This window comes from Lycorma delicatula, chromosome 4, assembly GCF_047948215.1.
Source record: "Lycorma delicatula isolate Av1 chromosome 4, ASM4794821v1, whole genome shotgun sequence".
In the NCBI taxonomy this organism is placed as follows: Eukaryota; Metazoa; Arthropoda; class Insecta; order Hemiptera; family Fulgoridae; genus Lycorma; species Lycorma delicatula.
Genome location: NC_134458.1, coordinates 136,475,839 through 136,493,153, shown reverse-complemented (window position 1 = coordinate 136,493,153; position 17,315 = coordinate 136,475,839).

Here is a 17,315-nt window from a genome sequence, read left to right as displayed (position 1 = left end):
ACCTTGTCCCATTCCGTTCTTCCTGTCAACATGTATGGAACTGTTTCTTCCGGAGAAAGCCAGCTTAACCCAACATCTTGTCTGACCACATCCCACCGCTGGCATTGGTAGATGGTGTGCTCAACGGTATCCTCAAGATCGCAGTACCTGCATAGAGGAGACGCTCTCCTGCAAAATCATTGCAGGTAGGCTTCAAATTCGCCATGTCCAGAAAGGAGCTGCGTTATATAGAAACCTACCTCACCCAGTCCTCTCTGCACCCATACATCTATTCTCGGAATTAATTTAGACGTCCATACACCAGTAGGTGAGGTGTTCCATGCCTCCTGCCATTCGGCCAGAAGCAAGTCTTTAGCCTCGGTCTTAGTCATACCAAGATAAACCCGCCGGTGCATCAATGCACGCAGCCTCACCGGGGAATCCCAGAGATGACCTCAATAGCGTTTCGCGAAACCGAGCAGTATGCGGCCGCAATTTTCAACGCAGCACGTCTTTGAAGCGACGATATTTTATCTACATTCTTTTTCTTTTCAAGGGCCTCTACTCACACAGGGACGGCATAAAATATGATAGAAGAAGCCACCTTCAGTATTATACATCGTCTAGAAGCACGAAGACCTTTGTGGTTACGCATAAGCTTACCGAGATTATCAACAACTGTCTCAGTACGTGCCAAGGTCTGCTGAAAGGGGACGTTGTAGCTTCGGCTACTCTCCAACCACACGCCAAGGTATTTAACGCACCCCGACGTGGGAATACTGGTCCCAGAAATATTAATTTGCATTTCTCGCAATCTTCTTCTCTCGACCAACACTACTACGGAGGTTTTATAAGGTGCTAACTGTAGTCCTCTCACCTCAAGCCAACAACTTATTCGCCGGACCGCATTATTGGCTACCTCCGCCACTTCTGCTTCAGTGTGTCCGGCCACGAGGAGGGCCAAATCATCTGCATATGCAACAAGTTCAACGTCCCCATCAAACTCAATTCTCAAAAGCGAGGTCCCACAGAAGTGGGCCGAGAACCGACCCCTGCGGAACCCCACCAAACACGTCAACAACCAACTCACCATCTTCTGTGGGGGTTTTAAGCCTTCTGCAATGTAGGTAACTGCATAATCGTCGGCCACTGGAGACTACCAAAGGCGTTCTTGACGTCTAGGACGACCACTAACGGGATCCTCCGTCGACGCCCAGTGCCACTACTTCGATCTCTAGCCCATTCAGTTACACGTTTCAACGCGTCAATTGTGGACTTCCCCCTAACAAAGCCATATTGATCAGGGGAAAGCCCACCCTTTGCTTCCACCTTGCACCAGAGCCTATCAGCGATAAGTCTCTCCAACAGCTTGCCCAGGGTGCTGAGCAAGCATATTTTTACATAATCACCGTACTATTCCCTGTAATATTGTTATTCGAGATATATTCTCCGAGAAAGTAATAATAAGTAAAAAGATAATTGCAACAAAAAGTATTTTATCTCCGTTGCAAATCTCTATAGTAAAGATTGTTTAAAGTCAGCGCGGTAACCCGTTGAAAAATCTCATGCTTATTTGAGGATCTTTGTCGTTGATCTTACCTAAAGTGTTACGTACTCTTGAGTAGTAATATTAAATGCCTTGTAGTTATCTCTTCTTTCCTAATTGCATCAGTTCAACTAGCGAATAGAATAATAAGCCCCTCGCCCCACGGACCAATGAGATGAGGATGATACGACATGTAAGTCTTGTAGAACCTCAGTCCGACCATTCCCAAGACATTTGGTTAATTGAACCCAAATTACATCGGTATCCAACGTCTAGTATTCAAATCAACTAATTTTTACTTGGATTTGAACCTCGGTACCTTCGACTTCGAAAATTAGCACAACTGATTTGCGATGACGAGTTAACCACTTGACCAGCCCGGTGGGCTGGTTTTAATACCTTCTCGTATTAAATTTTAAAAATAATTAAATTTTACTGCTACTATGCAATGTAATAAAAATAATGATTTTACAAACGATGAAATACATAGTATAGAGTTTACACTCTATTACACGGTATTTTAAAGAAGTCTCTTTATCATGAAGTATGAGGTGTTCTTTTTAAAACAGTCTAAGGCAAACGTTTGGGCTACAAAATCCCACTGAAGCTATCTAAAAAATATCTTCTTATATTGGCTCTATAACGCCACTAATTTGAATGAATTGATTTAATTAAACATATATTTTTTTAATATTGAATAAAAAAAATAGTTAATAGTTATGATATCTTTGATATGTTTTTTATACATAAGAAATTTTATTTATTAGCTTACGTGAAAGTTAACTAGTATGACATTTGAACAAGTTAAATTAGCCTTCCATCAGATAAAGTATGGTTGTAAATTCTACCATATTTATATGATATATTTATGTGCTATTATGCACACCTTGTGTTTGTTTATTATAAAATTATGTGCTACAATATTGCTGTAGTTGTCTATTTTACTTCCCACTAAAAGTTGTCAGGTGATGTTTTTGTGATGTACACACACGATAAGATTTTCCTTCTTTCCTGGGAGTATGAACTAACCTACTACAGTTTACTCATCCACCTAGCAGTGACAAGAGTTTACAACTTGTCCTTTAAAAGTCCAGACATGTAAATCCTCTTGTAACTAAGGATATCCACCCACTGTTTTTTTTTTAACTGTCATCATTTTTCCTTTCACCGTTTTTATCATCCTGTTTTATTAAATGTTTTGACGTTTCCTTAATTTTATAATTGTTTATTAATTTTATTTTTTATCAACCGTATAATGTAACCATGTTTCTACTACCTTCATTAATAAAAGAATTTGTAAAATTGATTTTTATGTAATTCCCTTATTAAACCTGACCTGATATCTTGTACTATATTTTATTTGAGAGATAAAATATCTATAATCGAATAAACTAGTATGTTTTTAACGAATCTTTTCATTAATATATATGTAATTATATATGTAAAGTAGACTAGTTGTTTACTGCAAATGAAAAATTTAGTTTGGCAGTAGACATACTTATTTATATCTGACGAAGTCTGTACAGTATATTGTTATTATTATTATTTACTATTATCATAAAATTACTTTTGTCGTCTTTATTTTCTTGATTTTAATCCAAGATAATTATTGTCATTGAAAACAATTTTTTAAGGTAATTTCCTAAAAACTTAGATAGGATTTTTAGATCTTTCTTTGGATAAAATGTCATGTTATTTATTTTAATGAAAATCTTTACTCTGATTTTGTAGAAATTAGTTAAAGTACATCTTTAATTAAAAAAAAAAAAAAAGGCGGAATTATAGCAATAACATATAAAGCGTCAAATTTAAAAGAAATATTAAATCTGAAATAATTTTTAATTAACTTTAATTAAAGGAGGTGGTTTTTAATTTAACCTGTAAATATTTTCCAATTTTTCGAAGAAAAGTATGGTATTACTTTTGGTCGCTCGGTAGGAATGGAGAAGTGAAAATGAGTTTTCTTTACGTTGATATATTAGGAGTATGAAAATAACATTCGGCACTTTTTCGGAATTTCCCCCTAAATTTTTTCTATTTTTTTTAACCTTATATAAATGAAAAATTTTTAATATCATAATTCATTAAAAATGTATATACTTTATGATAAGACAAAATTATTTTGGAGAAACGAGAGTGTAATTAAAAATTCATAGAATATATTTTTAAATATAGCATTTAAATCATAATTACAAGTATTATAAACACAGTACGATTGACTATTTCACTAAAATATCATTATACTACAGGATAAAACTCGCTAATATGTTGAAGTAACAAATTTAACAAATATTCCTCATCCTTAATTCTATGACGCCATAGAAATTCACATAAATAAGATTCCACCAAACTCTGTTAGCTATTATTAAAGATTGCTTCTCTGTTGTATATTATTTGTATATTTAACGTTAAGTAGACGAAGTTAGCAAGCGAAGCGAGCGTAGGTTATGTTTGGTTAGGTTATGTTGATATGCTGGCCTCCGTGGCGTGAGTGGTAGCCTATCATTCGGCTGAGACGGATAACCTATCCGGAGGTCCCGTGTTCGTATCCCGGTCAGGCATGTTATTTTCACACGCTATATGTCATTCATTTCACCCTCTGAAGTTATCTAACGGTTGTCCCGAAGGAAAAAAATATTGATATACGTTAAAAAAAAAAATAGAATAAAATGGGGAAATTCCGAAAGAGTACCTAACATTCACTTAAAATGTAATTTCCAAAATATATATGGATATATACATATACTGGGTTAAGTATAAAATTTGTGCTCGAAAATCTACAAAACTCCTAGACCAATTTCATTGAAATTTATATATGCTGTAGTAGTGCATCTAAAGTTGTGAAAATTTGATGAAGATTGGTTGAGTCGTTCTTGAGTTACACTCAAATTAAGGTCGACAATAAACGACATAACTTCAATTTTAGGTTATGTTGACTGTTTAGTAGTGTATTTTTCATAAGCGCTATGCTGCGAGTCACAGTGGTGAGTGAATTACTTGTTGCTTGATATAGAGTTCACTCGTTAATCAAAGGTACGTAATGCGCTGTAATCTGAAAATCAGTGCGTTTCTGACTGAGAAGTATTTAGGCCGTTGGAAACGATAAGTCGGTCTTCTTGCGCAGAACTGCTCAAGAATTTTTTTTTTAAATTTAAAATAAATCTTAAATAGTAAAATTTAAGTCAAGAATTGAAAAACTGTTATTTTAGTGACTTTTCAAGAGGTTTTATTGTTGTCTTTAAGTTTATTTTATATAAAATATTAACGAACTGTTTGTGATATGATCTTAATTTCAAACTACTAAACTACTAATTACACCCATATAACGGGCGTTTTTTTTTAAGTGATAGAACTTTTGATAGAGATAGCTGTTATTTGTTTTATTTTGATGATATTTGGTTTTATCATTTTAGAAGAGTGACCATTGGCAAATGATCGTGGAAAAACCGATGCCGCAACAACGTTTACAAATTGTGGAAATATATTTCCAAAATTAATGTTCTGTTAGAGCACTTCGTAATTTTTATGGTACACATATTCGTTTAACTATGATAAATTTAAAAAAAAAACATTTACTGTACTCATTGAAAAACCATCAAGACAGAAATCTGTACGTACAGATGAAAATATCGATACTGTCAGAAGAGGATCCGAATGTGTTTATTCGTCGCCGTTCTCAACAACTTGGACTTTGTCCGTCCACTACGTAGAAAGTTTTACGTAATGATCTCGGTTCACACCCATACAAGATGCTATTTGTGCAAAAACTGAAGCTACAAGATCATAACAAGCGTCGTTTGCTTGGTGAATGGTGCCTAAATCAATTGAAAACTGGTCCACTTTTATATAAAAAAAATTGTTTAGTGACGAAGCTCATTCCTGGTTTAATGGTTATGCCAACAAGAACAATTACCGTGTATGGAGTAAGATCAGTCCTCAGGAAATTTACGAGTCTCTATTGCATCCTAAAAAATGGACTGTATGGTGTGGGTAATATGATGGAGACATCGTCGGTCCTTATTTCTTTAAAAATGAGGCCGGAGCGCATGTTACTATCAATTGTGAACGTTACAGATCAATGATCAGTGATTATTTGTTTCCAAATTTGCATGACATCGACCTGCAACAGTTTTGGTTTCAACAGGATGGTGCCACACCTCATACTGCTATCGAAACGATTTATTGAAACAATTTAGCGCCAAAGTTATTCCACAAAATGTTCCAGTGAATTGGCCTCCAAGATCATGTGACCTAATCCCAGCGGATTATTTTCTTTGGGGACATGTGAAGTCTAAACCAGCTATAATTGACACAGTGGAAGCAAACATAACTCATATTATTAACGAAATACGTCCCTAATTACTTGAAAAAGTGGTTCAAAACTGGACTGATCGAATCTGGTTCATCAAAGTTAGTCGTGGTGGACATATACCCGGAATTATTTTCAAAAATTAAATGACAGAAAGTAATCTTTCAGATAAAAACAAAATTGGCTTCAAACTTACATTTTTATGTGTTTTATTTCAATTCAAAATTCTATCACTAAAAAAACACCCTTCATACACGTATGTAGACACCTGATTTCTTTACTTGTATAGTAAGTTTTTTAATTTAATTTTTTATCCTAAAAATCATATTCTTTGTTTACGGGCTGATATGACATAAAAGTAGTTTCCGAAACCATTGTATTTATTCTTAAGAATGACGAATGCCAGGTTTATTAATTAAAGTGTTTTCCCATTGCTTTCTTCACAAAATTAGAAATATTTCTTGTATGGTTGTTGTTGTATAGTTTAACATTTCACAGAAAACAACTTAGTGCCTCTTATATTTCAGTTGTTGTTTTAAATAAAAAGAAAATTTAGCATTTAGAAGAGTTGTAGGTGTAGACAGTATTTCTTAAAAGCTCAAGAAATATGGGATTAAAATACATTCAGGGAGTCTTGGCTAAAGGTATCCAAAAGTAATGGCCAATATTTAGAAAACCAATCGTAATCTCTTTAATGTAGGATCGATTAGCAGGAAGTATTTCCAAGATTTAATCGCAACAATAATAAAAAGGATGTGATAAATAGTTTATAGTAATAAATGAATAGGCATCTTTCTGATTTTGTTAAATTAATTATTGTTTTATCAAACGTTTAACATTTCAGCGTGCACTTCAGTGAATTAAATTCCTAATTGTGAATATTGAAATCATCAATATAAAGTAAATCATCAATCAAGTAGTAATCACTACTTGATTACATTTATTTATTTCAGTTTTTTCGGGTAATATTTATAATAATATATAAAAATATATTTTTTGTAGTTCAGAAAAAACTATCTTCAAAGTACATTTATTTTAAACTAGTAAAATATGCGCAATAAATTGAAGTAATATGAGCATGTGATTGATTACATTGACCATGCTTCAACACATTTACATTATATACGTGATTCTTTCCACCTCCAGCCCAAAAAAAACATAACTAAGATGTTTTTATTGAAATATACTTTCTACAAACTAATCTGTTATAATCTATATGAAATTTGGCTAAGGTATGTAGAGATATATTATTTATGATATAAATTTTTAGAATTTAATTTTTGTTGCCATTTTTTAAAAAAATGAATTCAGATCATTTTTTTAAACGTATTTGTATTTCTTACATGTCATAAATCTTACGTTGAATGATTTAAATAAATCTTTGATAATAAAATTCAGTCTTATTTAGTAAAATAAAAAATTAAACTAAATTTTCTTTTCTGAATTTCATAAATTATTTGAAGAACTCTTATAATAAATTAATAATCATTTAATTAATATTTTTCTTCCAGATGATTTTGATAGATTTTTCTTACTTTGCAATGAACTTTTCAAAGTATTTTTATTTGAATAAGAGATCTGTTTACAGACATGTTGGTTGACTGTAAACGACAACCAAGCATTTGGTATTTTAACATAAAAATTCTGTTTTAACATTTTTTAATGTTTTCAAGCTATGAAATAAAATATCCATAGTGAATCGTTCATGAGATAACTTTTTACTGTAATCTTATCTCTAAAACCACTAGGCTCAAAATCGGGGTAACCATTTCTGAATGGTAAAACATTAAAATTTGAAACTTTATGTTTGTAAAAGCAAATGATATACTATAATTTTCCATTAATAATAGTAGCAGTAGTAATATCCAAGTCGCTGGAAGTTTTCTAATTTTAAATAATAACTGGTTCTAGGTTTTTCTTTAAAATACAAGGAATTATTTAAGTTCGATCATAAATAATTTACCGGTCTGTCAAATAAAATTTACATAAAAATTTTCTACTTTTTTATATAAAACTAAGTAAATTTAATGTAATACTAATACCATATTTAATTTTTATTTTCATTGATGTTTTAAAGTAAATTTTTACTTTTTCTTAAATCCTTTTATTATAGTAGAAATGATTTCAGAATATAATAGGTCAGTCCATCCGTGCTTTTTAAAATATATTTTATGTAGTTTCATGTTAAATATTTTCGTTGATGTTGTAAAGTGAATTTTTACTTTTTCTTAAATCCTCTTATCATAGTAGAAAAGATTTCAGAATATAATAGGTCAGTCTATCCGTGCTTTTTAAAATATATTTTATGTAGTTTCATGTTAAATATTTTATCATAAAAACAATACCGTTTAAAAATCCATCCTTTGAATATTGTGCTTCAAATGAATAATTTAATCCCAATGATCTTAAAGAAAAAAAAAGTTCTTTTGAATATTACAGTAAAGAAACCTAATGGACGTGTATGTAAAATAAAGTGTTTTTATACTATGTATTCTGTAAATTTGTTTTAAATGTTTTTTAATAATTAAATATCTATAATTGATTTGAAGAAAGGAAGCCTAGCAACAATTAACAACTCTATATTCCGCTTTGTTTAGTTGTCATCCTGTAACGGCTGCCGATGGATGATAATGAAATGAATTTCTTGTATCGTGTGAAAAAATTGCCCATGTACAATTCCCAATGTCTAAATTCAATTCCCAATGACTGGGAATTTAACCTAGAACCTGCGGATGAAAGAGAAGACGATAGAGAGGTTACCACTCTGCCAAGAAGTTGGAAAAATTAATTAAACTATTATTTTTATCTTCGTTGAGTAGATTTGGAAAGAAGTTTCATTTTATTTTTATGAGTGAGTTTAGTAAATATTATCTTTATAATTTTTTAAAGATGTATTTATTCTTTTCATAAAATAATCTGTCCTAATGAAACAAATTTCTGTGAAAATACTCAACGAAGATTATTATTAAAAAAAAATTGTAATCAGCAAGAAAAAAAAGTTTTAAACTAATTCTATAAAATTATTATATTCTGCAGCAACGATGAAATTTGTTGCAATATATTTTTGTTGATTATATATATTATTTTATTGAGTAATTTGGTAATAATTTTAATTTTTTTCTAATAAAGTAGTCGGTGATATTCTTTTACTTCCACTAAATAATTACATAGTTATTGTCCAAGTTGAAAGAATTATAATTATGAGCAGATATTATTATCTATTTATAGTATCGTATTAAATATTTACTCTCGTAGTATGGTTAGGTTACCTTCATTATGATGGAATTATTCGATTATGTATTTGTTCGACCTCGTTTGAACTTTAATGTAAATTATTTGGCTGTAATCGTTTATTGGTATAACCTAATCTTATTGTGGTTGAAAATTTATTTTTACCAAATTCCTCCTCTGAATCTTAAAGATTTTTTATTGTTGATTATCAGCATAAGTACTTTATCATAGCTGTAGGCTATGCTTCAAGAAGGAAATATGATAATCAGTCAAAAAATGACGTGGGTTTTTTTTTCATTTCTCGACATTACATGACCCAGGGACCCCAAAAACAAAAAAATGTGAGAGGTAATGTTTATAAATATGTACATAATCGTACGTACAAATGGTACTGTGTAAGTATAATGTCATGTTTGAAGCTTAATATTTTTTGACTGTGCCGATTTTGATGACATTTGGCACAGAGACTTGTGTATATGAGGCAATTTGTTGATTAAAGTTTGGGGTCAGTATCTACTCCGAGACGGAGTAGATAGTTTCTTTGGAGTCAATTTTCTCAAATGTTTTTTTTATTACCTCCCGAAATTCTTCCCTTCCCCAAAAATCGAAAAAGCTATCTTTTTATTTACTACACATGTTTAAAAGACTGATTTTATGTCTTCCTAAGCATTGTATCCGTGCAAGTGACCCAAAAAAATACTTTGGGGGTCAGTATTGAAAGTGGGGTAGTCGATCAAAGTTAAACTTTGGAATTTTTTAGAAATCTTTATTTTATTTAAACTTTTAATATTATTACAATAAAATTTCATCGTAATTCACCCCCGCTTCTAAAAAATAAAACTTCTTGTCTTAGAAATTTTTTTTTACCTCCCGGTTCGCAGTCAAGCAATTCATTCCGCAGAGAATGAAATGAATTTTTTGTAGCATGTGTGAAAAATGCCATGCCTGACCGGGATTCGAACCCAGGACCTCCGTGTGAAAGGCCGAGACGCTACAACTCGCGCCCCGGATGCTGGCTTGTCTAAAAAATCTAAATTAGCTTAGGTAACTTTTCATTAGTTGTACATTTTTCAATTGAATTTTTTTAGTTTCTTCCATTTAACATAGTAATCGTAGAAAAATCAAAAAAGTTTCTTGGGAGGTGATTTTTGAGGGAGGGAGAAAAGAAAAAAGTAAAAATATCGATTTTAAAAAATCTTTTAACCTTTTTCATGTATTATTATTTCTCCACTGAATAAGAACAAATAATCAATACTAGAAAAGTATAACAATTTTAATTTTGATTTTATTTTTGTATACGAAAATAAGTCACTATATAGTCTAATAATAATAAAAATTAATTAATCTAAAATTATTATTTAATATTTAAAAAGGATTTACAAGGACTTTAAAGGGATTTAACAATTGGAGTAATGGATAATTTAAAAAAAAAAGACGAATCAGCAAGACTTGTTTTATTGAAATCAGTTTTTTCTCCTATTAATAATAGTATTATTATTAGAATAAATGAAAACATCAACAGCATTTTTTTTTCTATCAGTGGACAGTAGGTAAATAATATGTAATATTAAATATATACGTATGTATGAAGTATGTATAAATAATGTAGTAGGCTATTAATAATAATATATACATATTATTAGACATTAATTACGCTCTGTCCACTAATAAATAAATATTGACTTCATTTCAACGAATTATTTTTTCAATTTTTTAAAATAATTTATTTTTGAATAATTAATTGCTTTTTTTCATAAATATTTCCGTACGAATTATATATATGTAGAATATTAAAAAAAAAAATTGGTTAATCGTTGAAATGTAGTCAGTACAATATTATAATTATCAATTAATTAATTATTTTTTTGTACACTTATTATATAATTAATAATTATTATACATTATAATTTTTATCGTATATCACTGAGTTTTTTTTAAGAATACTTACAAGAATTATATATATATTTATATATATATATATATATATATATATATATATATATATATATATATATATATAAGTTTTTAAATTATTAAATTAACTTTTTTAAATTATAATTAAATACTATTATAGTTTGCGCGAGAAATTATAATATAATTATTATAACATATTATGTAGGCTATCATATATTTTATTTATATTAAACAAAATAATAATAAAAAAAGAGAAATAAACATTTTTTGAACACATGCATTATTTGCATCAACATATCATTTTTTTAAATATATATATACACACACATCATTGTTTGTTTTTCATATCTTATTAAATACAAAGTTTAATTAATTATTTAACAATTACACTCTAGGCGTAATGAAATTGCAATAATACTAAACAATTAATACAATTAAAAAAAAAAGATGTAAAAATTAGTTATCAGTGAGTTGAGAAAAAAAAAATTGTAGTAGTATAATCAGAATCTTGTTTTTATTGATTTTTTATTACTTTTATGTTTTTTCTTCCTATTTTTAATTAAATTAAATTAATTTTATATTCTTAGTAATTTATTAAATAATCGTATACATGACATTTGGTCGCAAGAGCATCATTTAAGTCTTTTATATTAAAAATTACTTCGCCGCCTCTTCTTACCTAACATAGTATAATATAATATTTTATATATGTATATTACATAAATTAATAAATAAATAAATAACTTTTGTGTAGTTTTTAAATTTATTTTAATTGTTAAAAAATAATGAAATTTATTACGGGTACTGTTATAAAAGTTCTGTTGTTTTATTGCGTTATATAGCAATTAAAATTGGACATGGGCAATAGATTTCAGATGTGCAGTTCTAAATACACTTCTTTTCACTATTTATTTTTATAACCATCACTCTTCTACTATGCGCATACACTAAAACTTGTAACTCATCTCTCAAATCATTTACTATAATACACCTGGAAAGAAGCTGGATACATTTTATGTACTACAGATAACTTTACGTAAGAAATGTAATAATATTTTTGTACGCTATAAAATTTATTTCTTTATATAGTTTAATTTTTTTTAAAAATAAAAATAGTTGACAATAAAATCTTATCCTGCAGTTTCTTTTTTAATCCCTTTTTTATTTTTATTATGGTATATAATATACATACATATAACTATATATTATTTAAAATATTATTATCGTTGATAATATAAATTAATAAAAAATACCAATAACAGCGTATACAATATTTGAAGACATGTTTATTTTACAAGGTAAATATATTGTAATTAACATTATTATTATTGTTATAACTATTATCATCATCATCATTATTATTACAAATAATCGTAAATATATTAAAAAAAATATGTAAATTTTGTTTTCTTTAAAATTTAGTATAAGTCAGTGGTCATTTATTTGCTTTTTTGTTGTTGAATTTAATTTTATTACGTCCTACCATTCATTATTAATTCTTTTTTGTATATACAGGTAGGGATTAATAAATATAACAAAAAAATTAATAAACTCAGCATCGATTAAAACATAATAATTACATTATATTTTGTATTATATACATTTTTTAAACTCTTTTATTGCAGATAGTCGAACACATAATTTATTCATTTGTGGTCTAATAATAATAATATAATACATATATATATTTTTGCAAAAAAGGTTTTGTTAAGATCATGTACGCATAAAATAAAAAACAGAAAAAAATTACATTAAAAAATTTTTTTTTTACTTTTTAAATAATTTTGATATATATTTTTTCTTTCTTTCATTTTTAGAAATTCAAAAAAACGATTTGATTTAGTGCTTTTATTTTTAAAATTATATTTGAGATAAATAACTCGTAATGCTTGTAACAATGCACTTATTTCAAATAATTGAAATCATATTCATAAGTATTCTAAACAATCAAACATATAAATTACAAGGTTTTTACGTCAGATAAGAATCGACATATATATATATATATATATATATATATATATATATATATGTATATCTGAGAAAAAAAATCGTAAATATGACTAATCTAATATTGTGAAGATAACGTGGGTACATGACTTCTTTAAAACTCTTTTATATTTAAGCAATATTTTCTTAAGGAATTATATAAAAAATAATAAATGACTATTTGTGAAAGCATATTTTCTTTATTTTTTATGTGTGCAGTCTGTTTTTGTAGATTAAAGTCGTTTTCACTAGTTTCTTTTTTAATGTTTTTTAATTATTAAAAAAGAAAAAACACCTTTTTGTTAGACTTTTCTATTATATTTTTTTATCATTTTTTTCATTCCATGATAGAACTTTTAGTCTTAATCACCTTGATAAATTTCATTGATTAAAAATAGATTTTTAGGATTAAGCTTTTTTTGTATGTTACCCTTTTTCTTATTATTAAAACATTCTTAAGTAAAAAAAAATTATTGGAGTAACTTAAAATATCAGTTGCTTAATTCTAAAAGCAAATTAAAAATATTTTTAAGTTGATTTTCAGTGAAAATAATTATTTTTTTGCTTAACTATGGTTTTAAAAAAATTGAAAAAATTATTATTTTTTTAATTTGAAGTGTATGCAGATTTTTTTTAATATTCCCAGTTAAAATTTATGCAAACCTAATGATGACTTACACATTTTAATAACTTAAATTTTATTTTAGAGTAGGCCAAGTATGCTACTAAATACAATACAGGCTGCGTGTTGTTTAGCTTGTACTACGTTTTTGAGTGGATGTTGATTAAACTTTCAATTAATTTTACTGTTATTTCCTTTTTCATCCTATTTTTATTTATTTTCTCCGAAACTTAATCTAAGAAAAAGCAAAATTATTATGTCATAATTACAATTAATTTTTATGTCTTATAATTATGTAACATTTTGCATAACTTATTTAAAAATGGACATAAAAATGTGACATACAATTGATATTATGTTATTTACATTAAGTTAATTTAAAATAGATTATTTAATTAAAAAAATAAATAAGAAATTTAAAATAACAAAATCCGTTGAATTATAAAATTTATAACATTGTGAATTATATTACAAAGAGTATATTTACATACCTTAACTAACCTAAAAATGTTCATATAATTAACTACCTATTTTTCAGTTTGAAGAACAACATAAGTTTATCTATACAAAAATATTCAAGTCTACCTTTAACCAACTACATATAAAAATGATCATTATTAATTTTATATGTCTTACTAGACACAGAAACCTTTGCCAAGGGTTAGATTCTGTTTTTAGTTTTTAAAAGAATGATGATCGCGTGGTAGGGATAGTAAAAAGCGATTAAGAGAGAGAGAAAGAGTGAATGGCGGGAGAAGTTATATAGAGAAAGAAAGAGAGGTAGATGTGAGTGATGAGTTGTGATGCCAGCTGTTGTGTCATCAATCGCGATCTGATTTGTCTATTTAGGACACAACATAAAATAACAGAGATTTAAACAGTTAAACAGTAATCTTACTTTTTATTATTAGTACTACTATTACTGTTATTGTTATGATCTACCGTTAAGTACGTGTAATTGCTAAAAATGAAAAATCTATTTTATTTTTAAAATGTTTAAATTAAGTCATTTACATTATATATCCACTGAAATATAATTTAAATTACCTGTATTAATATTTGTATTGTTTATTGATATTATTTTATAATTGTCGTTTATTCTCTACATTATAAATAGAATATGTGTTAACTATAATTATTTGTTGTATTTAAAGTTTTTTCTTCATATTTGTTTAGAGATAATACATATAGCAAGAAAGATAAACAATATTTAGTGATGGGTTTAAAAAAAAAATAGAATTCCATTTTGTAGATGAATCCAAGAAAACCTTTAATAGTATTAATAATATAAAAAATACGATTTAAAAAGGGCACCCGCCATTTTAAAAGTAGGCGATTTACTTTTAACTTCGTAATTATCCAACAATTTAATAAAAACATTTATTTCCTGTAATTTTTTTAAGGTATTTTACTACAATGAAAAGTAAAGATCACTCTGTTCTCCAACGAAAATATTTAAAAAATAATAAATTATTTATTATTTCATTGATAACTACTGGTCTATTCCCTTTTACGGTTATACATTTTTTTTGTCAGTTAGGTAACTGGGATTCAAACACAACTTGTAAGTAAATACACAACATCCATCTATACAACTTACGTGTGTATATTTGCAAATTATATTTTACTGAACATGATTTATTTAAATCTTTAAAATTTCCTTAGATGAGAATTTTCCGTTTAAATTTTTGAAGATCCTAATAGTGTTGTATAAACTTGTTAAAATTTATTTTTGTATACAAGAAGATTGATAAAATTTAAAGCATAAATTGGTGAAAATGGCACCAATTCTGGGGAATTGTAGTTATAATTTTATGTCACGACAAAACATGATAAAATCTTTTTACAGCTATTATATTAAGGTTGATGTTTTTTTTTTAATAAAAATAAAAAATTACTATTATAGAGTCAGCAAAAATTTATTAGTTTAAAAATAGAAAAATAGCTCTGTTGTTTTTTAGTAGTTTGTAGACTTCTAACAGCAGTTTATACTACTGTATAGACTAATATCAAGGTCTATACTATATTACTATAGTATAGACCTTTAATTGAAGCTATACAGACAATAATTTTCGGTGATGTAATTGTTTTAAATTTAGAGAAACAGTGTTACTTTACTTATAAAATTTTAATTTAATCGAATTATAAAAAGAAACAGATTTTATGTTAGGAATTGAATTTTTTATTCTTTGCGCAGCTCTGAACACGTTAAACATTTCTTAGATAAGTAAATTAAATATCTAGTGTAGTGGAATATTATAACTAATGAATTAAATAAATTTTTGCTATAAGGTTTTTTTTTGGGGGGGGGGGATTCAATTTAGTATGGTCTTGAGAAAAATAAAAAGGACGTAAAATAAAGAATAAAACAAAGAATGAAGAAGGTTGTGACATAAAGATATGTCTGGTAATAATACGTTGTGCAAGACGACAGGTGAATTGTGAGCAGTGCCTCGGTTGACAGAGTTGTGTCATCACTGGGAATGATGTGTCTAGAAATAGAGAAAAGAGATAAAGAATAAAATAGGCTGGGGGGATGAGAGGAAAAAAAAGGATGAGAAGTGGGAGATTTATAGTGGTATCCACGGTAATAATGATGATTTATACAGAAGGCTGTGACTGTCCAATGTTGACGTTGCCCAGCACTTATTTATGTCTTATAATGACACTTCAAAGAGAACTATCAATTAATCCGCCAAATAACTGACTACCGACTAAAATTAAAATACTATAGCTTACCGTTAAAGAGAAAAGAAATAAATTAGAAATAAAAAAGAAACAAATAACTAATATAGAATTTAATTATTAGGTTTCAAATTCTGAATTAGGTTTATAATTTTCCTTATTTCATTTTAGTGCTTTAACACATAATATTTAATTTCAAGTAGCCTAATTTATCTTAATTAAATGTACTCGTAATGGTATAGTTACAAATGTTTATTAAAATAAAATTTAAAAATCAATTTATTTTTATAGCAACTGGACAAAACTTATCTTTAAATTATATGAGGTAACATTTTTTAAACTGATTTTAATGAATGACTTACGGTATAATTGATTTTCTTTAAACTGATTCTCTGAAAAATTTTAATATATATATATATATACATATACATATATATATATATATAAAACTGTAAAAATTTGTAAGTATTTAATTAATATGGTTATTGATATACAGAAAAATTATATGTTATGATAATGCAATTTTTCGTTGCTTGTATATTGCTTAGATAAAAACTAATTAGATATTTTATCATTTTCATTTTTTACATGAAATAACTGCCAATAAATAATTTTATCATTAATCTTTTACCTATCATTCTTTAAATCAGCCAAAGTATTATCTTTAAAATTTATTAAAAGAAAAAATTAGAATTTTACGTAAAAATAAATAATATTAGCAAAAGTTTTGCTGTGGTAATCGTTTATACTAAGATATAACAAAAGTTCCACGGATTTCTTACTTAACAAAGAGCAGATTATATTTCTTAAAATAACATTACACGGTTGACTAATTGAAATTTAAATACAAATTTTTAATGAAATTAATTTTTACATTATGAGTTTTTTGTAGAAAAACGAAAAATGCGTTTAAGACGTAAGATCATACAAGATCTATTTTTATTAATTTATTTTATATATTGTATAAAAATATTCAGTTTTATTATTTTTTTAACAATTGTTTTTGACATCTTGACAATTGATATTAAAAAAAAAGTATA